Source organism: Ictidomys tridecemlineatus, unplaced genomic scaffold, assembly GCF_052094955.1.
Source record: "Ictidomys tridecemlineatus isolate mIctTri1 unplaced genomic scaffold, mIctTri1.hap1 Scaffold_859, whole genome shotgun sequence".
Lineage (NCBI taxonomy): Eukaryota > Metazoa > Chordata > Mammalia > Rodentia > Sciuridae > Ictidomys > Ictidomys tridecemlineatus.
Genome location: NW_027526105.1, coordinates 128,152 through 152,262, shown reverse-complemented (window position 1 = coordinate 152,262; position 24,111 = coordinate 128,152). Strand labels below are relative to the sequence as shown.

The 24,111-nt window shown below is 38.8% G+C and overlaps 1 pseudogene; it reads right to left on the bottom strand.

Annotated features, from left to right (window-relative positions):
* Positions 1-24,111, bottom strand: part of LOC144374759 (neuronal acetylcholine receptor subunit alpha-7-like) — a 107,081-nt pseudogene that overhangs the window by 118 nt on the left and 82,852 nt on the right.

Below are 24,111 nucleotides of genomic sequence, written 5' to 3'. Positions count from 1 at the left end.
ATAAACATTCTATATGCCAATAAACAAGCAAACTAATAAACACATCAAAAGATAAATGATAAATTAAAATATTTCCAGACATAAGAGAAGAGCCTGACATGCACAAGAAAATGAATTAAGAAAAAAAAGGGGCTGGGGATGTGGCTCAAGCGGTAGCGCACTCACCTAGCATGCATGCGACCCGGGTTCGATCCTCAGCACCACATACCAACAAAGATGTTGTGTCCGCCGAGAACTAAAAAAAATAAATAAATAAATATTAAAAATTCTCTCTCTCTCTCTCTCTCACTCTCTCTCCTCTCTCACTCTCTCTTTAAAAAAAAAAAAAAGAAAGAAAAAAAAGCCAAACAACCCTGCTCCAAATAGCATTTTACTAGAGTCTCGTGGTTTATCAACCTTCTTGTTGTAAACAAGTTCTCTTCTCAAGTTGCACACACAGGCACTTGCACATATGCACGCACCCATGCACACATAATACACACAAACCTTCATTTTCTCTAAACAAGTGAATTTATAGGCATTACTCAGAAATTAGTGAAATGCACATATGCACGCACCCATGCACACATAATACACACAAACCTTCATTTTCTCTAAACAAGTGAATTTATAGGCATTACTCAGAAATTAGTGAAATGGATGGCAATTTCTTTTGATCTGAAAATCTAATCTTTCATGATGTGCCCCACTCAGTGGTTGGATGCAGATTAAAGATTTCTAGGAGCTCAGAAGCACAGTTTTGAGCTTTGAGCAGTTACTGAATGACACAATAGAACCACAGAGGTTTTTCTTGGTGAATTACCTTCTGATCTCATTAAAAACAATAACAACCAAGAAGAGGCAATAGTGATTACTACCTGCTAATCTCAGTGGGATATGGTGTCCCCTCTTAGGTTAAAAAATTGAAATTGTTCTTGTCTTTAGAACACATCTCCAGTGAATCACCCATTAACCCTGAGCCAACTTTCTGTGTTGAAACTGGGGTGAACAAGCTATAAGGAGGCAGAACCCCAAAAGTCAGAAACCAGGGCTTATTGCTGTGCAGCCTCTGATGTTCTGACAGCTCCTCCATGTTGACTGCTACTGATGGGCATCTCGGAAAGCCACCATCCCCTCCCCAGTTCTTACTACACAGGGGCCCAGAGAGGTCCCAGTCCCTGCCTCCTGGCCCTGTCACATGGAGAAAAAGCCAAATAATATGCTCATTTTACGGTGTGCATTTGGATGGACATTCTTCTAAAACGAATCATCTCCAACAAGTATGAAGCATCTAAGACATTCTTATTTTTAAAAAAGCACATTAAAGTGTGTAACTTAGCTTCAGTTATTCCTTCGAGCTGGTATTTCTCACAGAACACTATTTGTCCTTTGAATTTTGCAGAACAGAACAGTGTCGAGGGGTAGCACGTGAATCTTGGGAGTCATCTAGGATCTACAGGGGACACAGCCTCTCATGCACACTTGACTGGGTCTGGTCCTATATTGGAATTGACACAAACTTGAGTCCCTCTGATTTTTCTCAAAAGAATAGGTTTGTAAAAATTAGTCAGCTGGTATAAACATAGTTTACAAGAAACACACACATACACACACAAACAGTGTCTGTCTCACTCTCTTCTATAAACAGCATACAACTGTTTCTCTCTACCGACTCTCATCGGTAGAGAAAAAATATATAGTTGAACTACAGAAAAGCCAGCAGATAGGTTTTAGTTTTTTTTTTTCTTTCACAAGTCAATTATTAGAATGGATTTAGTGAGTGGTTTATTATCATTAGTTTTAATCTAGGTTTGTACACAGGCAAAAGCACACGTTGAATTTTTATGTGGGCCTTATGGCAAATGACATGCAAGCATGCAAAACCAACTGTACAGGCCTGCCCTGGCAGTCTGGAGCCACAGAGATCTCTCTAAATGGCTCTCCAGAAAGAGAACAAATGGGCAAAATGACTGTACAGTGGCCCTGCTGAACATAGTGATGTGCCAATGGTATGCATAAGATATCAAACAGAAAAATACTAAGATCCTATTACTGAAGGTAACAAGGAAACCTGTAACCATCAGGATTGACAGCCACAAAGGATACATCAGAGTTGTCACATTTAATGCTGCTGTGAGTTTACCACAGAATTCTCACCAACAACCACTTTGCCTATCTGTGCATTTCCTATGTGTATAGAACTGGGTGATGTTATGCAAAGTCTTTGGACACAGCCTCCACGAAGTTTGGAGCTGACATGAGGATGCCAATGGTGCAGATGATGGTGAAGACTGAGAAGGCCATGAGGCACAGGCGGTCCACCACGCAGGCTGCAAACTTCCACTCACTACAGACAGCCTCACTCTCATCCTGGCAGCGGAAGCGGTTGGCAATGTAGCGGACCTCCTCCAGGATCTTGGCCAGGTCTGGGTCCCCCTCTGAGGGCTGTCCACCATGCAGAAGGTGCTCATCATTTGTAGGGGAACAAGCCATGCGGCCACACACAACCCCAGAGTCAGGGGTCGGGGCGCAGTGCATGCCCTCCAGGCCTCGGAAGCCGATATACAGAAGGTTCCCGTTGCTGGTAGGAGGCCCTGCACTCGCACTCAACTCCACACTGGCCAGGCTGCAGCGTCACTGCTTGTGCTGGCAAGCTGGGCGGACCTTGTCTTCCCCGGGCCTCTTCATGCGCAGGAACCATGCACACTAGTTAAGAAGAATGACTCTGGTCTGGGGGGACAAGAGAATGTTAAGAGAGGCCAAGAAGTGGATTTTAACTGATCCTGACAGCACTGTGATCCTACATAACAGGCCTGACTTTGTTGATCCTGGGGCTAACACGTTTCATCACCTCCCCAGTGATTCTATATGGGCAGGCGGTGCCAAAGCCTAACAACTGTTAGTCAAACATGAAGTGAGAATAAAAGCTATAACAGGTTTATCACCCTGGTTATGAGCTGATTTTTTTCCCTGGGGTGGGCACACATGCTGCATTCTTTAAGAAGACAGCCTTGTCAGAGGAGGCCTGGCTTGGTAAGAATACCTCTGGGATAGGTAAACAACAAAAGTTACTTTCCCTCTCTGATCTTCACACATCTGTAACCAAGGACCTTCAGGTCTAATCCTCTATCTCCCATACTGTGTGTAAGGCACCCTGGAAGACCACTGTAAATCACAGAGGCACTGGGAGATTTTAACATTTAAGGACAGCCCTTGAACACAAGGACCACTGATTTGAAATAGTTCAGGCTTTCAACATTAGATGGTCACATCTCGTGATGACATTATATCTTTGCAACACTGGTTTTCCAAGTTGCCCTGAAAAAAAAATCAAGTTCCAATGTGAAACAAAAAAATGAAGACAGTGGTTTCCAATCTAATCCCAAGACTCAAGAGGATGTGCTGAATGTACCCTACAGGGGCTCTCATGATGTTAAGACATAAAAGCTAAATTGTTTCAACCTATGTAATAAAGACACTGTTGGGGAATATTTCCTCAGGTCTAGGAGCTCTGTGGAAAAATTCCTGAGACACCAATGTGCTGTGGACCAAGGAAGTCATAGAGCCCCTCATCTTAGGATCCCTTAGGCTACAGTGAACACCAAATAAAAGGATGTCTGGGAAAGTACTTATATTGAAAGTTGAAAGCAGAGTTGGCAAACTTTCTATAAAGAGACAGATGGTACATTTTTAGATCTGCAGGCCACAGATCTCTGTTGCAACTACTCAGCTTACGAAGTAACAAACATAGAAAGGATGTAAACAGATGAGTATAACAATTTTCTAATAACACTGTATTTTAAAAAGTTTGTGGGCTAAATCTGACCAGCTGGGTCTCAGTTTGCCAAACTCTGGCTCAAGTATATTATACACATTTGGTACTAATGTGCCTGAAGAAGTTTGTGAAAAATTACCATGTGAGTTTATATTATTTTTAACTCTCTTGGAAAGAGGGGAGACAGCTAATGTCCCAAAATAAGAAAAAAAAAGGAAGCATTTTTGAAGGCATCTCTAGATAACTATATAATTTTTGTAAGTTTCCCTAGATAAGTATATAAAAAGGGAGCTCTTTTCCTAAAATCATCCAGATACCTATTTCATTTTTTGAGTATGGGAAAATTTCATCAGCAACCTAGCAGATCTATCTCCATGTAGATAGAGATGGTAAGTTGTGAAGCTCATATCTGCAGGAAAGTCTTTCCTGACATTCATTTTTATGGTATCTTATCAAAGGTGACTGAAGCAAACAAGATCTGGGGGCAGGGAATGAGAAGAAGAAGGAAGAAGGAAGAAGGAAGAAGAAGAAGAAGAAGAAACACTAAAATAATTTTCACTATAGCTTCAAAGATAGGCCTTCATTTCACAGTGTGCTTTCCACAGTAGGTGGCACTCTATATGCTAGGAAGGCTGGGTCTCCTGACCCTGGAGTGTTTTTCACCATCTGTGCGGAGGAGGAAAACATAAACCTCTGTGAAAACATCTAGGGTGAATTTGGCCCTCAAGAGACATGTCATCTCACTTGGGCCATTAAGAGCTCTAGGAAGTGAGCTTAATTCTCTCATTTTACACACAGATAAAATGAAGCTCCAAGACGCTAATTAATTGGCTCAAGGTCATACAATAAGCAAGTGGCTACACCAGGTAATGTACCTAGACCTCTGTAGCTTCATCAGTCAGAGACTACATGCTCTTTCTGAGTTCCAGTGACTTAGCCCAACTCCTTCTTGGAAATACCACAAAGTCTTCACCAGACCTTGAGGGAAGGTGTCCGATAGTGATTGCAACTATACCCAGATGCAACTGTGCACATGAGAGCCAAGCAGGGTCAGGCACTTTTCCAGCCATGACTGAATCTGCACATACCCTGAGGCACAAATCCAGCTAATATGATCCACATTGCCAAGTCTATTTTTAATTCCATGGCCTGAATTATTAGCTTTCAAGGCCAAAGCATCTCCAAAGATGAAATTATCCTCTTGGCATTTATCAAACTGTGCTCGTGACCTCTTCTGTTAGGTTATAGTTTTGTTTCTGACTGTGCAAATGTCACATAATGCCACTGCACTCAGCAGTATCTTCTTCAGAGCAACAGATCATTGTAAGAGTCCCTTGGAGGCTGTTTATGTTTTAAAAACACATGGAAGAAAAGAAAAATGTAGTATGCTATATAAAAATGAAATGTATACACTTTATATTTCATTTGTAGCCAATTGGTTCTAACAAGCTCTTATGCTAAGAGGTGAAAAATTAGCATATGCTTTTAATTAAGATTTTTCACAAGAGCAGAGTGTTATCAGGTCATTAAAAATGGTTTTGCATCTGTGTTTCATTCCCTTATCTCCATATCAGTTGAATAACTAATAAGAAATAAGTGTTCATATTTTCATAAACAAACACTAAAAGGAAAAAAGAAGAAATTCATTTGAATGTTTCAATATTGGTGGTGGGAGCAGGGTGAAGGGTGGGAATAGGAGCTCAATTTTCTTAGGTATAGTGTTAATATGATGTACACTTTTGAAACAGGTAAATGTATCTAAATGTATCATCTGCTTCAAACAGAAAGAAGGACAGACAGACAGACAAAAAATAAACTAGAAGCCTACTCTCATATCTGTCCTGGCATCTTTTCCAAGTGTGTCAAATATATGAGAAAGTCAGATGAGAATGTAGTTGCATACGTGCAAATGAATCCCATTTTTTAAAGGGGGTAGGTACTTCTCAAAACAAGTCTCACATATGGTAGCAATGTGACCTATGCAGGAGGCATCATCATTTTAGGTTGAGTGACACTGCTGCTGGCACTATAAGTTACAGGTGAGTTTTTACTAAGTATATGAGAAGAGTGTACATGAAAAGGAACTTGAGGGGGAAACAATAAATTTGCAAGCCCAATATTTTAAAAAAGTGATCTTCCCTTAGTTAACTTGTAGGTAACTATGAACTACTGCACATTGAATGTTCTTAGAAAGCCCAGAAACTTTCTGTTCCTGGAGAGTATATAAATGCATCTCATACTTTATGCTACGTTTAACATGGTGGTGATTCCTAGACTCTCTTCTGGGCTTAAATACAAACTAATGGGTCTCTAAAGACAGGTTCCTTTGGGGATAGAAGAGATTTTTCCATCCTAGACTAAACACTCTGGACAGGAAGACCAAGAAGGTCTGCAGGGTCCACATGAGCATGGGAGGTGAAAACTCAGGTTTTGTTCTGGTGACATGGGGAAACTCCTGGCCCTGGCTCAGTTCTAATCAAGTTATTCCATTTTTTTCCCATCCCCTTTCCTTTCTCTACTAGTAACCTATCTACCTTTACATTATAGGGTTTCCATTAGATTATGTTTCTATGTGTATTAAGTGTATGTACACTTGGGCCCTTTATATCTGCAGGTTCCATATCCATGGATTTGACCAACATTTAAGAAAATAACTGCATCTGTACTAAACATGTACAGACTTGTTTTTCCATTATTCTCTAAACAAAATCTAAAAGATTTTTGATATCTACAGGCAATCCTGAAATCAATTTTCTGCAGATACGAAAGGGTAGCTATGTTTTTGTATAGCTCATTCTGTTGTGAAGCCCTCACCGAGTTGCTAAGTGTCTGTGTCATCAGTTGCTTTCTACTGTTGCAAAATTCTCCAATTTGGCCATGCAAAAGAATAGTTTTTAGAAACACTCTGTTAGCAAAATACACAGGCAGCCAGTTATGTGAGCCATGCTCTGGGATGTCAGGTTAAAACACTGTCATAGGATGGATACTAAGAGGCACACTCACCATAACTACACTCTCTGAAAAGAGGTTGAAGTCAGAGAGGTGAAGTCATATGAAAAACAGACCCATTTGTTTTGGAGTGCTACTTTGGGGGCTGGTTTTTAAAACAGATAAACCATATGAAGACTCTGCTTTAGGGAGGGGCTCTGACTCCATGGGAGTGAGAGGAACGTACCCACTTAGGCATCTTGCCCCCATCAGGGTCATGGTGGTGATATTGCAGCACAATCACTGTCACCACAACAGAGAGGCCCACAATGATCATGGTGCTGGCAAAGTACTGGGCTGTGAAGAGAACAGACACAGGGTGAGATCTGAGGCCCCAGGAGCACTGAAAGTCACAGGAGGAGTGTGCAGACCTCGCTCTCTTACTGTCAGTGACTGGCTGTCTGGGCCAGGCCTATAGCCCACTGCCCACACCCCTGGTGGGAAGCAGGCAGCCTAGAACCCAAAGACCTGACTTCCCATCACTGTATAGGAGTGGTACCTCCCATAATAAACCTCATAGGTGCTGGCAGAATGCTGCTTTGCAGCCTCACAACTGAATTGGAGGATTTGCTTCCCTGACAAGGAATAGAACCCCAGCTGCAGTAATGAGAGTATCAAATTCTAACCACTAGACTGGGTATCCTTTTGTATGGTTCCATTTATTTCCATACAGGAAGGTGCAAAGCACCTGTCATTCCTCCCCGAGCAGAAGGTCATGCCTCATACCTGTCTTGGACAAAACATATATTTCCCCCAAATACTTATTATATGGAAACCCTGAGTTATTCCTGGAAACAATGACTAAGAGGTAAATTGTATGTTTCTCCCTTTGTAACAAAACATTTGTAGACAAACAAGGTCTCAACCAAAATAATGAATCTCTAATGATAAAATCTTTGACTTCAAAGCAAGAATAAGTGGGAGAATTATGGTATAATAGGCAATTTTGCATGTTTTTTTTTTCTTTGAGATGGGAGTCTCACTATGTTGCCCTGGTTGGTTTTGAACTCTTGGATTCAAGTGATCCTCTTGCCTCAGCCTCCTGAGTACTAGCACCACAGTGGCACACCACCACTCCTAGCCATTTCAGTAACTTAAAGCCTAACCACAAAGTTGAATATCCTCTTCCCACTATTTGGGCCCAAGTGAACAGAGGCAATAGGTGAGGGAGCAATACAGCTCTTCAGGGCATGAAGGACACATTTCTACTCTTTGCATCTACTGGGAAATGCTAGGGACTCTCTAAATCTGTAGTTCTAGAAAGGAGCCTGACTCTTGACTTACCTATCAATGGCACTGAATCAGATGTTGCAGGCATAATCTCTGCTACAAGCAGCATGAAGACAGTTAGAGACAGTAAAACTGTGATCCCTAAAACAAACACACAGAAGATCCTCAGACAAAACAGGCAACAAGTTCTAAATTTCCTCTACCAGTAATTGGGTCATCTAACCTGAGTTTCAAAGAATTAAGGAGTTGCTGGGGAAAGGCTTTGGGACAGATGGTTTCTTACATATGGGCATTTAAATGTTTTTCTGGAAGAAAGTCTCTATCACCTGTCAAAGTCCCAAAAGAATCTCTGACAAAGACAAGTTTTGGAATCAGAAATTTGGAGAAATCAACACAGAACAATTATCTGTCAGTTTCTTTACCGCAATATTATTGAGAGGTACCTCCACACAGCGGGAAAAGAAACCTTGCAGTCAGAAGGCCTGGTTTCAGGTTTTGACTCTGCCATTTACTAGCTGTGTGATCTTAGAAAAGTTATGTAATGTTCTGAACCTTGTACTCAGAAGGTGAAATGTTTGTGATTGATGAACTGAGACACTGAGAAATTCTTTGAGATATTTAAAAAGTCATTTCACCATTCAAAGTTTTACTTTACTTATCTTCATATGGAAGCAACTGTAAGGAATCATGCTGCATACAATAGAAAAATGCAAGCTGAAACCGAGCTAAACTCTTCCCTGTCCACAATGAAGGCTGACTTGTTGCCACCATGGAGAAAAAGCACAGGCACTTCCGGGCATAATCAAACTAGCTGGTCCTCCATGGGTGAATCCATACTCTTTGTAGGATCAGAGGATTCCAGGATCCTGTGTTATTCTCAGGAGGGTACATCCATCCAGTTTGGAGCACAAATCAGGAGCCTATGATACTCTGGAGCTGCTTTGGTCTAAGAGGTTCATGAAGAATAAGTCAGGCAGGCCCTTGGGACCCCAAAATACATCCCTGTACCATCCACAGTGAACCCTCCAGAGCTGACCTAAAGGAAGGGCCTCCAGTCTCAGACTCTTGCCAAAGATATGGGCACTTACCAAGGGAGATTTTCTCCCCAGAGTCTGCAGGGAGCAAGAACACTAGCAGGGCCAGAGCTGAGATGAGTACACAGGGGATGAGCAGATTAAGGCCATAGTAGAGTGTCCTGTGGCACATGGTTACCGTGTAGGTGACATCTGGGTATGGCTCTTTGCAGCACTCATAAAACTTCTCACTCCTTTTGCCTGGAATTCCTGCATGGGGAGGAGGAGAAAAGGAACTATCATTTGAAAACATAATTACTGTGTTTGTTTCCATGTATATACCACACACGAGCATAGCCCTGGAGTTTGCTAAGTACTAAAAATCCTGGTAACTGATGTTTGAACAAACCCTTGCTAGTTTGTTATAAAATTGTTTTAAGATATCTCAGTGATACTTAAGCAAATGGGTAAATATTCTTTTGAAGGATTATAAGTACATAAAAGTACATAATAATAAATGATGCACTTTCAATTTTTATCATTATAAAAGTAATTATAGTCATGAGCCACATAATGATGCTTCTGTCAAAGATGAAACAAGTGAATCTGGGGTTGTGGCTCAGTGGTAGAGTACCCATTTGGCTTTCATGAGGCACTGGGTTTGATTCCCCAGCACCAAAAAGCAAACAAATAAAAAAGAAATTGAGGGCTGGAGATGTGGCTCAAGCGGTAGCACGCTCGCCTGGCATGCGTGCGGCCCAGGTTCGATCCTCAGCACCACATACCAACAAAGATGTTGTGTCTGCCGAGAACTAAAAATAACTATTAAAAAATTCTCTCTCTCTCTCCTTTCACTCTCTCTTTAAAAAAAAAAGAAATTGATAAAAAATGTGCTTCAGTTTTATATCACCTACTGAACTATAGCTGTCTCAGTTTGTGTATGTACAGTGTATGATGCTTGCATAATGACAAAATCATGCAACAAAGCATTTCAGAATGCATATTTATTCAGTGTTAAGTGAATCTTAACTACATTGCTTTTCCATTTTAAATGGCTGTTGATAAAATAAAAGTGAAAATGACTGCAGAGTAGTAAAAAAAATGTTTTTCTAAGTCTTAGAGATTTGCTGACAGGGTAGATTGCAAGATAAATTTCATGTTGAGAACTGAATCTTACAGAAGGAACAATTTTTTCATAATCTAACAATTCCTTGCAAGATGTGAGGAATGCTACAATGACCAGTTTGCCTCCTGAGCTTGACAATCCAATGGACTATGAAATTTATGATCACCCTGATTTGCATCCATTTCCAACTACTAGAGTTGCCTCAATCTTGTTGATCTTTTTCCCCAAATGCTAAGCTTTTATACCCACTTCTTGTTATAAACCCCAAGCTCAACTATCCCTAAGCAGACTTGTTCAGTGTGTAGCCAAACCCATTTCCCAATATTTGTAAATGTGTTTTGCTCCTGAATAAAACTGTTTTTACTTTATCTGAACCTCATTTATGACATTCACACTGTTGATTGAAAGTTGCTGTGCAATCATATTTTAGCAATGGCGTGGACTTGAAGATGTCACCAGCACTGACTTGTTTAAACATGTCCTCACCAAGCTGCAAATTCCTCCTGAAAGTGTTAGATTCACTCATTGTTGTTGGTTTCTCATCCTATAGCTCTCAGTAAATGATGAAGAATGCTGCAGAGTTCAAAAAATGCTCACACTGGAAAGGTCAGTGGAAAATCCCTAACTTTTAAACTTCAACAGGAAGAAAGCAGTTTTTTTTTCCCCCAGGCTGCAAGTCTTGTATCTTTGCTGGGCTTACCCATGAGATCCCATTCTCCATTGGGGATATAGCCACTGATATCTGCCTCCTGCATCTGCAGGTCCAAGGACCACCCTCCATAAGACCAGGATCCAAACTTCAGTTTGCAATGCTGCACGTCAAAGGGGAACCAGCGCACATCAATATAGCAGGAGCTCTTGAATATGCCTGTGTTAGTGATGAAAACAACCAGAAGGCTGAAGTGGAAGACAACTGAGATGGATTCAAAATACACAGCAGTCCCTCGAGACCATGTTGCACCTTCAAACTGCTTCTAAACCTACCCAGAAAAAAAGTGTATATATTTTATCTATCTATCAATTGATCAATCTATTGATCTATCAATCTATCTTGCAAACCTCTAGACAAGCAGCTCACCTAAAGCTTCACTGTCTTCTGAAATTCAAAAACCATGACAGCTTCTGTTGAAGAAGACTTCTCAGGGCTTTTTGTGCAAAGAAATTAGTTTTATAAACTTGTGTTTGCTCTGTGCATCAGACTCAATAGTAGGAGAAAAATAAAGAACATTATAAAAAAAAACCCTCAAAGGAATTAATAAAAATGCTCAAGAATCTAAAGTATGGGGGCATGTATTTCTGTGTGGGTATGTTTGGTCTGGGAAGGCATTTTATTTAGCTAACCAATTGGGAAAATATGTGGTTATCTAGAAATAAATGTGGAGGATTCTAGATCAAGAATAGAACAACAGGCTGGGGTTATGGCTCATTGGTAGAGCGCTTGCCTAGCTTATGTGAAGCACTGGGTTCGATTTCAGTGCTACATAAAAATAAATAAGTAAAGATATTGTGTCCATCTACAATTAAAATAAAAATAAAAATACAACAAAACCTGACAGGTGTAAGCCCAAGAGAATACAAGGAAGGGTTTCCACTGAAAGAGGAAGTTCAGGCTCTGTTAAGTTGAAAGTGAATTTCCCAGAAGGTCATGAAGATGAAATCATTCTAGTTTTTATTTTTATGCCCTGTTCTCTTCCCTGCTCAGAGAAGATTGAGCAACACTAGAAGGCATGATTGGCTTAAGTGTCCCACTGCTGGTGGGGAAAGGCAGGTACTTTGTAAATGTCAACTATCAAGTTAAATAAAGACCATAGGGAGGCAGGGACTCAAAGTGCCTTGAAAACCCAGACTTCACCTCACAGCCAAGTTGTGAACAGATAATAAATTATTTGCCCCCTCAAGGTCCTCTAAACATGATTTGCAGCATTATTTCAAATGTTTATAGGAATCTGGAAGTCTTAACTGACACTCCCCTTCCATTAGTAGTGTGGATTCCCCCAAACCCAGACTATTTGCAAGTTAAAACATTCTATAACTATACAATTCCATTTCTATGAAAAAATCCAAGAAAGACACAGAAAACAGATCTGTAGTTGCCTGGGGCTGGCTGTGGGAGTGGGAATTAACTGCAAATAGGCAAAAGGGATCTTTGTGGAGGGAAGGGAATGCTCTAAAAAGGGATTGTGGTAATGGTTGCACAACTCTAAATTTACTAAAAATCACTGAATCATGTACTTAAAATGTATGATATGTAAATTCTACCTCCATAAAGCTATTAAAAATAAATGCATAAAATGAAGCAGGAAAAGTCACGTTATAATCAAGTCTCTATTTCAAACCCCACACCCAAAACACTCTTTTATACCCATGTAACACTAAGCATCACTAAGCAGGGACAGAGCAGTGTCCCAGAACCAGCCCTACATGACCCCAAGGCACAGGGAGTTCTGTACCCTTCCTTCCAGTGTAAGGTATTGTCCCAGGTCACAACACAATGTGTCCCATCCTGACCAGACTCCCAGGGCCACTGAGGAAGGGTCATAGGATGGAGTCTCACAGAGTCTGTTGCATTCAGAGCATTTGAGGGTCCAGAGTGTTGCCCTGGTAGCTGAAGATAAACTCAGTCCTAAGAACAATTTGCAGCAACATATTCCTCTACCCTGGAGACTACTGGACACCATCTTCTAAAATGGCCCTTATAATGGCACTCATAACAGAAGCTATAACTTGCAGGCCGGTTGAAAAGGAACTCAGATGTGCTGGAAGGCATTCCACAGCCGGTCTACAGAGGACCCACTGTCAGAAGGAAAGGCTAGGGTAGTAAAAATGGGGGGAATTGCCCAAGAACAGTTGTGTTAAGACAGAAAGCCTGAAAAGCTAGATTTCTTCAATCTATACAAATATTATAGGGAGGTGTATGTCTTTGATAGATTCAGTCACTCATCCATTCACATGGGCCACACATGGTTGAGGAGCCAAGGATTCTAAGGTGAGCAAACACAGATTCTGTCTAGAGGATGTTTATCATCAGCTGACAGAAAGAGCATGTAAACAACAACCCAAAAAGCAAAGCTGGCTGACTTTGCTGTGTGCAGTGGAATGAGTAAGACAGACTGTTGAAGGGGTGTATGTGTGTGTGTGTGTGTGTGTGTGTGTGTGTCTGTGTGTGTAATGTGAGAATATGTGATGTGTGTGTGGTTGTGTGTGGGTGGTATGAGTGTGTGCAAGCTGGTAGTGAGATAATTGCAGGTTCCTTTTGAGTAGGCAGTTAAGTAAACCAGACAGTATAGGAGAAAATCCTTGAAAAGAATATGTTAAAAAAAAAGTTCTAAAAGCTAAACCCAAGATTGGTTAATATTCATATGCTAAAACAATCCACCTTGTGCCTCAAGGCCAAAAATCTGAATTTACCAAGCTGTGGATAACTCAATGAACAGCCTAGGGCCTTAGAAATCCCAAGAAATAATGGGTTTGGGGATGGGGGGTGGAGGTCTATCCCAGAAAGTGTCTCACCATGAGAAAGCTGAAAAGGAAAAAAAAAAAAAACTAGTTCAGGAACAAGTCAGTAATGAGCTCCCTAGAAAGCACTGAACCTAACATCTAACCCTTGAGTGCTCTTGAATGCATGAACTCAATACACCATGCAGCACTCCCACCATCTCCCCCAACACCTGGAACACCTGCCAAGACAGGAAGTCGAGGAAAGAGGAGGACCGAAGTGGAGGAGAGGGGACCTGATTGTCTGATTTGTTGGTTGGAAGGGAGAAAAAAATGGTTTGGATATCAGACTTGTGGGTCACAAGAGGGAAGAAAGGGCATGTTTATCTGACTTACATGTTGGAATGGAGACAAAAGGACCTGAGTATCTGGATTATGGGTAGAAAAGAGAGTTGGAGATTATCCCCAACAAGGAAGACTTGCTTTAATTATGGACTGACTTTACAGAGCACATGGCAGAAAATAAGAACCCCCGGCACATGCTGGCAAAGACCACTTGAGCCAGGATTCCAAGAAAAAAAGAGAAAGATGGCAGTCTTGAGGGGACCGTGAAAGCACAGAGAGAAGGGAAGAGGAGGAAGCAGGATGCATGTAAGAGCCAGTTGACCCTCAGGTGGGCCATCAACTGGGCTGATATTTGCTTAATTTACTTGCTTAAATTTTCCAACTGGAAGAAGACAAAGAAAATGGGTCTTACCTGGAGGAAGATACTGGCAATGTCCAGAAGAATTCACCAAGACATTGGTGTGGAATGTGGCATCAAACCTCTCATCAGCACTAGAATCAGAAAATGGAGTTTTGTGAGCCAGTGCTATGAGGCTGTGGATTCCTCAGTGCACTTAGATTAGTTGAGCCCCTGGTCAGAACAGTAGCAGCTTTCTAGGGGCTCCTGTTTGTACCCAGGTCTCTAAAATCAATTAAGGAGAACACCTGTAGATGGGAAAAAAAATCTCAACATCTCCACAGGAGATAAGGAACATAGGTGCATGTGGCCACCCCGTTCACCTCACAGGACAGGTCATAACCTTCTATGTTCAAAGCTTTACTTCCAATCTCTTCAAAGGGGCCCAATACTTGCTGAGGATTAACAAATGTACTCCATATGTTTGAAACTGCAGGTGCAGGAGGGAGCTGGACACAGAATCCCAAAGGGGCTCTGGTCCACAGCTGGTAATGATGAAGGTGGGGGTAGGAAGAGATAGCAAATTTAGCACAAGTTTTAGATGAATGTGCCCCAAGACCCTCCCCTGTCAGTGACAACTTAGATAAATGCGCACACGGACCCGTGCACACCCACACATACACACACCCCTAAAAGGGGGAAAAAAGGATTAAAAGTAAAAACCTAAATTAACCATGACTTGCTTTTCTATTTTCTGACATTTCACATCTGAGGCCTTGCTGACCTGGAGGAACTGCCCCTCCTGGGATTAGTCAATTCCTAGAAACAGTAAACAAGTCTTCAAGACCTCTTTTCAAATATAAATCAATCAATCCAGAGCCTACCTCTCAACTCCCATTCTATCAGGCTCTCACACTTGGGGGTCACTATCCACCAGCCCTAATCACCCCAGGGATGTGAAAGTATTCAAATCAGCCCATTATAAACCTGCTTATTCTGCCTGACCTGTTCCTTCCCTGGCAAACCACAATAAAAGCTCCTATCTATCTACATTTTCCTTGATTTCTTTGCCTTATAATCAATCCGGCACTTCCCCCTGTATCCCTGACTCAGGGGTGAGTTATGCTTCTTGTTGTTAGGAAACTTTGAATAAAATCTTCTTTCTTAGCAACAGTCAGTTCTGTGTCTATATGTCTTACCATATTGATTAAAATAAATCCTGGGTAGTGTTAAAACACAGTCCTTCTACATATAAATAATAATAAACTGCCTCAAGAAAACCTAGGCAAAAAAAAAGATGCTCATTCCACAGAGTCAAATTGCCCCTCATTTTGATGACCAGAAAACTTCTAGTAAGGGCTGCCCACATGGATGGACAGAGGCTCAGTGAGCCTTTTCTATGCCTTGGTCCTCTCAGGAGAAAACACAGAACCACTACATATTTGTGATCAGTCTTTACATGAGATTTACAATCAAGGATACACATCTTTTAAAAATCCAAAGAGATCTGTCCATGAAAAGAATACAAAATTACTTCTTTAAAACTGTAATATTCTCCCCCAAAATTCAAGAGGATATTGCAATTAGGAAAACAGCAATATGGAAATTAAAGCTAAAATTGATGAAATAATTTTCTAAATAAATATTTGGAGGTTTGGCTGATAAAAAATCAGAGATGACAAGTAGGACAGAAATGATACACCTCCTAAGGACAAGGCCAGGAGAGCTCCAGTCCATTCAGAGACAACAGGAGAGTAGGAGGGAGAAAATTACTAAAGAAATCACACAAAGAAAAATTTCCAGAGCAGAAAAAAAACCATTCGAGCATGAAGGCAAAGAAAGGCATTTTCAAGAATACTGAAGCCTCAAAGAGCTTTCTCCCACATATGTGTCCTTGGTCAGCTTCAGAAAAAATGAGGATGAAACTGAGAAAGGAGAAACAAACTTTTAGATGAAACCTGGGAACAGAGGTGAGGATCACCACAACAATCCAGACAGGAGCCCAGGAACAGAGAGTCCCAACGAGAGATGCTAGAGATTTCTCCTAGGAAATGGAGATGCAGAGCAAGAGACAAAAGAAATAACAGGCTGGAAAACATCATGGATTTGATTTAAAATATATTAAAAACCATCTTCAAATAAGAATAACAGGAACCAGAAGCTGAAGGAAAAAAGTACATAAGAAAGTCATGATTTGAATATGATAAATATGAGGAATTTTAAAGGAAGAAAAGGAGGGAGGGATGGAGGCTCAGTTGACATAAAAGAATTATCCACTGAGACAATAAAGAACACATCCACCTGGTAACATCCAAACACCAGAAAGGAAAGACAGAGAGGAAGTAGGATAAGGATGTAAATATTCTTGCTTGATTGTAGTCTGTATCTGACTGCGTTAATGAGTCATATCAGAAACCATAACTGGGCATAAAATAGCTAAAAATGCAAACCTTCAAAAATGTAGCAACTCAGAATAGCACCATGGTTTTCAAACTAGGTTCTCTGGGACCCTAACATACTATGGAAGTCTTTTGAGATTTCTGCAAATGCTTGATTCCAATATTTTCTTTTCTTTGTATTTTTAAAATACGAATCAAGGTCCATGCAATCAAATGATTATACATAAAATTTTAACTTTTCAGAGATTACCAATATTAATTTATGGGTCATTTTATTCCCCTTTGGGTGAGAGATAAACTGAAATTTCTCTTGCCATGAATGTACACCACATTTGAATTTCTTGTAAATGATTCACCACATGAGATTTCAGTTTTGCATTACTCTTTTAAAAAATGCAAGTTTGTGTCTATAGTTACATAACAATGAATCTACACCAGACTTGGCATGTGTTCTGCCACTGACAATGGTCCTTGGCAGCAACAACAGAAAGTGTGGTCTGATGCCATGCCACAGGATACAAAATTTTGTGTATTTTAGGCTTGGGTTTCTTTCCTGGTTTTTATATTTATAATAAATACTATGAGCATCTGTTAGATCAATGATCCAACTCTGGAAAAAAAAAAGCAGTTTCTACGAGCTTTTTCTCCAAGCATTTATTCCAATTTAAGTAAAGAGATTTTTAAGACCACAAGGGTAATAGGTTAAAACAAGATTAAAAAACTGTTGCCATTAGCAACAGCTTACCTGTGTTACTCCATGATTTCAAAGTATTGTTCATCCATACAGAATACTGAGATACATGGGATTGTGACATTGCAATTGTTACCAAAACTCGAAAATCAATATACATGATAGCAGTTAAAATGTTCTTTCCCATAGGCGAGTTGATTTTATCAATAAATAATACAAAAGTGAACTCATGTAACAGATGTGTGCTAAAAAGTACTTTCATCTGTTTTGAACATAAGGGCTGGAGATAAGATTGACTTGAAAAGGGACCTTGTTGCAAAACACTGAGTTTGAACATAGCTCTCCAAGACAAATAATGAGATTTTTCTGAAATATAAATGGCTAAAGCCACTCATTTTGTGGGTGGCCACAAAATCCACAGTCTGCTGCACAGCCTGGCCTTTTGCACACAGAAATGTCCGACAGATGCCAGAACACAGCAACCACAGTGCATGTGATCTTGAAGCCTTCCTGCTGGGAAAATCTGATAACCACAGAGATGAGATTGGTCCACAGGGAATCACTTCATTCCTCTCTCTGCTTTTGTGTATATTTGAAATTTTCTATATTAAATAGTTTGAAATGCATATATATATATATATATATATATATATATATATATATATATATATATGTGCATTTTTTCCTTGACTACTGAAAGACACAAGGCATCCATAGAGTTTTGAGGATGCCCAACCTGGTCCCTAGGTTTCCTGCCTTCCTCTGGCTGCCTTCATCCTCCTCCAGCCAGAGATGACCAGAGTGCCATCTTGATGTAAGGAGACCTTTGAGTCTCACCACCAACCACAAAGGGGGCACTCACTGAGGACAAATTTAACTCGGATACTCAGGATATAGGTTCTGTCCTTAGGGGAGGGGTCAGGAGGAAAGGCCCCTACACAGACTCTAGAGATGGGCAGAGAAGCTACAAAGTTCCGCCATGCTTCTAGAAGGGGACATGATCTTATCATGTTCCTGAGGATAAAATTAAATGATGGAGGCTTCAGGAACTTCTGTTTCCCTAGACCATGGGTGTTTTTCTCACCCATGGTCTAGGGAAAAAAAAACTATCTAAGCAGTGAGGCTAGAAAGGGGCTTGGGGAAAAACTGAGGGTGGCTGTGCCAAGCAGGGTTCAGGGGCCCAACCTAAGGGGATGACCAACAATGCTTTCAGATGTAGGGAAAGCATAAAGTGGGAGATTCCACAGGGCATAGGTGGATCATGTGGGTCTGAAGTTGGAACTCTCCCTTCTTCATATCCTTGGGGTCCCATGTAGTGCCTCACTGTATTTTGTATCTGCAAAGAGCCCTGGAATTAGATCCCTCTGATCCCAGTTTCAGGATAAACTCCTCAACTTGCCCTGTTGCCATGAGCACCACCACTGAGCTTGAGAGGCTCAACCATAATCATGCAAGGGAGAGTGTCTGGGCCAACCACAGAGAAGGAAGAAATGGACCACCAGAGAGAAAAAATAAAAATAAAAAACAGTGAAGCTCAGTCATCAAGAAGTATCAGCAAGTCCAAGTCCCAATGGAATATGTGTTCCACAGAATAAGAATGTGCATCCAGGAACAGATGAAGCTTTGAAAAAAAAATCCAGGTATACTGTACAAAGAGGACACCATGTGTGGGTTCAGAATGACCCCCAACTAATGAAGTCTCAAGTGAAATCAGTCCCATCCCATCTGAGCATTTAATATCCTTGAAAGACTATGAGAAGGAAGAGTAGACTAGTTGAAAATGCTCTTATCTGAAAATACGTAAGACAGGAGGAAGGAGAAGCCCATACATTTCAGAAGACAATGGTTCTAAGACACCATTTATTTTAGATTTCTAAAGAAAGGAAAAAAAATCTGTAAAGTACATATTAAGACACAGGGTAAAGGCACTACTGATGCAAGGTAGGTCCCAATTTCAAGAGGGAAAACAAGTTTGCTTAAAATAGATGGATTTTGTTAGATGAATTTTATACATTTGTACCTATATCTATACACCCTGTCATAGATATTCTGATTAAGTTCCATGTTTTCTTCTAAAACATTTCTTCTATGACCCACTGTATGGCCTATTACAGTCTGTGATGAAAAGCTTGTGTAGAACCAAATTTTCATGGTCATTTCTAAGCTGCTAGAAGTTCCAGGAGGTTATGTCTGGGTCATCAGTAGAAGGCTTCCAGAAGAATCCATTCAAGAAAGAAAATAAAACTGTATTTATCAGAAGCAGAAAGGAAGTGGATAGGAAGGAAGTAGGGAGATTCCAAAAACATAAATTAGCAGATATGTTAGATGAAGGAGCCTAAAGACCTAATATACAACAAGAGGATTACTGTCTGTATTTGGGAGACCTGTTAAATGTAGACTTCATCTGCTAGTGTTACAAAAGCAAACAAACTTAAGAAGAATGGGTAACTATGTGAGATGATGGGTATGTTCATTTGTTTCACTACAATAATTTTTACTATGCATGTTTATCTCACGATATCATGCTATATACCTTAAATATACACAGTGAAATTTATTTTGCAAAGGAGAATCCTTTCTTTATTAATTTACACGTTCAATTATCCATAACATTGATATTATTATCAAACAATTGGATATAACATTGGATGGATTATAACAATTTTCTAAATAGCATAGGGATATTATCATCACATGTTTCAAGTTTCTGGGTTCTTTATTTTGTTCCTTGAGCTATATGCCTATTCCTGACCCAGTACAATTCAACATCATATTAATTATTACAGAATTATGAAAGTGCTGGTATTTGGCAAGGCAAGTCCCTCAAACTAGTGCTTTTTCTTTGAAATTGCTTTAGCTATTCTTGACATTTTGCTCATTATTGTAAAGTTTAGGATCTGCTTGTCTAGTCCCACTAAGACACTGTTGAGACTTTTGGTGGAATCACATTAAATTAAACTTGGGAAAACTTGACAGTGTTATGTTACTGAGATTTTTGAGGCATATATTGATATAATACAACATTTATATAAATATTTCTTAGTGTGTATTAATACTTTTTAATATGTACAGATATTGGACATAAAACTTGCTGTATTACATTTTCCAGTTGTGTAAGAGAATAGAAATACATTCAATACTTTTATATTGATTCTGTTTTCTATCCAAAATATTTTGTCTTGTGAGTTTTCTATATAAAAATAATACAGTCTATGGATGATAATCTAGTTGATTCCTAATTCTTAACTACTTATTGGTTGTTGTTTTTTTTTAAGTGATGACAAATGATATCCTTCCTTTGCTCCACACACAGTAGACCCTCTTATCCAAGGGCATAATTTCCAAGGCCCTGGGGGATGACTGAAACTATGGAGAGCACTAGCTCCTATACATGCTGTGCTTTTTCCTGTAATTACACACCTATAATAAAGTTCAATTTATAAATTAGGCATAGTAAGATTAACACCAATTAATAATAAAATAGAACAGTTTTAACAATGTATTGTAATAAAATTGTTTACTTCTGGAATTTTCTGTTTAACAGTTTTGCATCACAGTTGACCATGGCAATTGAAACTGAGAAAAGTGCATCCAAAAGGACTAGTGTAGGGAAACATTAATGTTTCAGCATTAACTGAGCTTTTGGTAAAGATCATGTGTCAATCTAGGTGATTTTTATTCTAATACACAAATGGGTATTAAATAATATCAATTAATTTTTTTCTTCCAACTACCAGGATGATTGTTTTAGATTAAATTGTATTAGTAGATTTTTGAAAGTTAAACGAAACTTGCATTCTTAATAGAAAACTAATTTTGTTAATATTTATTGTTAAATTTTGTTAGATTTAGTGTGCTAGTATTTTAATTAATATTCATACATTTTTATGTTCTAAGTGTTATGCTAGATGGGACTTCCCCGTAAAACCCACCTTTTTGAATTACTTTTTTTTTTTTTTGGGTACTGGAAATTGAACCCAGGGAAACTTAACCTCTAAGCCACATCCCCAGCCCTTTTTATATTTTTGTTTAGAGACAGGGTCTCAAAGTTGCTTAGGGCCTTCCTAAGTTGCTGAGGCTGGTTTTGAACATGCTGTTTTCCAGCCTCAGCCTCCTAAGCAGCTGAAATTACATGCACATACCACCATGCCCAGCTTAAATTGCTTTTCTGAAATATATCAAGAGAATGAAAAGACAAATCACAGCCTGAGAGAAAATATTTGCAAAAAGCATAACTTATAAATAATAGGATAGGCAAAAAAACTTTTAAAACTCAAAAATAAGAAAACAAATAACTCAACTGAAAAACATGTTCAAGACCTTAACAGACATTTCATCAAAGAAAATATGCAAATGGCAATGAACATATGAAAATAGGCTCCACATCCTGTCATCAGGGAAATACAGATAAAATAGCAATGAGATACCATTACAAACCTATCAGAATGGCCCAAATCTGGAACAATGACAACACCAAATGCTAACAAGGATGTGGAATAACAGGAATCCCTCCACCCCTGAAAATTCATTGTAAACTGGTACAGTCACTTGGGGAGACATTTTGGCAGTTTCTTACATAACTAATATACTCTTAAATTTGATTTGTGGAATTTACACAAAGGAGCTGAAAATTTACATACACATAAAAACTGCCCTGCAGATGTTTAAAGCAGCTTTATTCATAATTGCTAAAGCTTGGAAGCAACCAAGATGCTCTTCAGTAGATGAGTGGATAAACTATGCTACATCCAGATATTAAAACATTTTCAATGCTAAAAAGAATTGAGTTGGCTAAAAATGTGGCTCAGTAGTAAAGCGCTTGCCTAGGCATGTGCAAGTTCCTGGATACAATCCCCAGAGCTGCAAAAAAAAAAAAAAAAAAATAGAATAAAACAAGAAAATAAAATAAAAAAGTAATAATGATAAAATTTAAAAATAGAGAAATAAAAAGAAATGAGCTATCAAGCTATGAAAAAAGCAGAGGAAGCTTAAATCTATATTACATTCGAATTTACATTACATTACTAAATAAAAGAAGCCAAGTTGAAAAGGTAACAATACTGTATGATTCCAACTATATGACTTTATGGAAAACACAAAAACTATGGAGACAGCAGAAAGATTAGTGATGTTAGGAGTCAGTGGGAGGGACAGATGAATAGATTAAGCACAGAAGATTTGGGTGAATAGTCTCCATAGGACACTATAATGTACAACACCAAGAGTGAAACAATGTAAAATATGGACTCTGGATGATAATGATGAATTAGTGCATGTACAACACCAGGAGTAAAACTTAATATAAAACATGGACTCTGGATGATAATGATGAATTAATGCAAGTTCATCAAATGTGCCACTGGGTGGATGATGTTGATAACAGGGAAGTCAGTGGAGGTGGGGAGCAATGGGTATAAATGGAAACTATATTTGCCACTCAATTATACTGTAAACTAAATTTGCTTTAACAATATACATTTTTAAAACTTCACTTAATTTTTGGTCTATATTTCTATTTTGTTTGAAAGTATTAAATATTGTCTAAATTTCCAAAATTTATTGAGTCAAACTCCCATAATATTCTGATTTAATGATCATATTTAAACCTAGTAATTTATACCTTTTATACTTAGTAAACACTTTCCTATGCCTTCTTACTTTGTTGTTAATCGCCTCCCAAATTGTTATTAGTAGTTATTTTAAAAAATAAATAAATAAAACTTATCTTTTATCAATATGTGTTTTATTTATCTTATTTAACAAATTTCTAGTTTTATCTTTATTCTTCCTTCTTTCCTCTTTGGATTTAATGTTGTTTCTAACATCTTGTGATTGGCTAGTTAATTCACAAATTTCCTTTTTAAATTGTTTCTAACATATTTAAGGTTATGTATTTCTCATTGTGTGCCTTTGAAAGGCCTGCAGTCCATCTCCTTACACATACTCCATACACATCAAAGGTGTTTTTTTCTTTTTTTAATTCACATTTAGATGTTTCATATTTCAGATATTTATTTTTAAAAATAATTTATAATTTATAATAAATAAAATAATTTATTTTTATTTACTTAATATTTATTTTTTCCTGTTTTTGTTTTCATCTCTTGCGTACATGTGATTTAGTTCCATTTAAATAGTCTATACTTCGATCTTTTTAAAAAACAAATTATTGTTAGGAAATACCTGCTTTTTAACAGATATTTTGTCTTGTTGAGTATAACTTTTTTAAAATAATAAAAGCATTTACTTTATTTTTTTTTCTTTTTTTAAAATTTGTTTTAATTAGTTACACTGACAGTACAATGACCTTGACATATCATACATTTGAATCTGATGGGTTATAATATCTCATTTTTCTGAGTATACAGGTTGCAGAATCACATTAGTCATGCATTCACTTATATACACACAGTAATAATATACACACAGTAATAATAAAGTCTGTTTCATTCTGCTATCCTTCCTATCTCCCCAACCTCTCCCCTCCCCTCCCATCACTCTCTCTACCTTATCTAGGGTAATGCTATTCTTTTTTTTTTCCTCACATCTTCATACATGTATTTTGTATAACAATTAGGGTCTCCTTCCAACTATAATTTTTTAAGACTGCTTTTTCTTTTTAGTTGTAGATAGACACAATATCTTTATTTATTTTTATGTAGTGTTGAGGATTCAACCCAGTGCCTCACACATGCAAGGCAAGCTCCTTCCACTGAGCCACAACCTTGGTCTGACTATAATGTTTTATTTCTACTATCTCATGTTGTGCTTTGGATTTTTTCCTTCCTTTAAG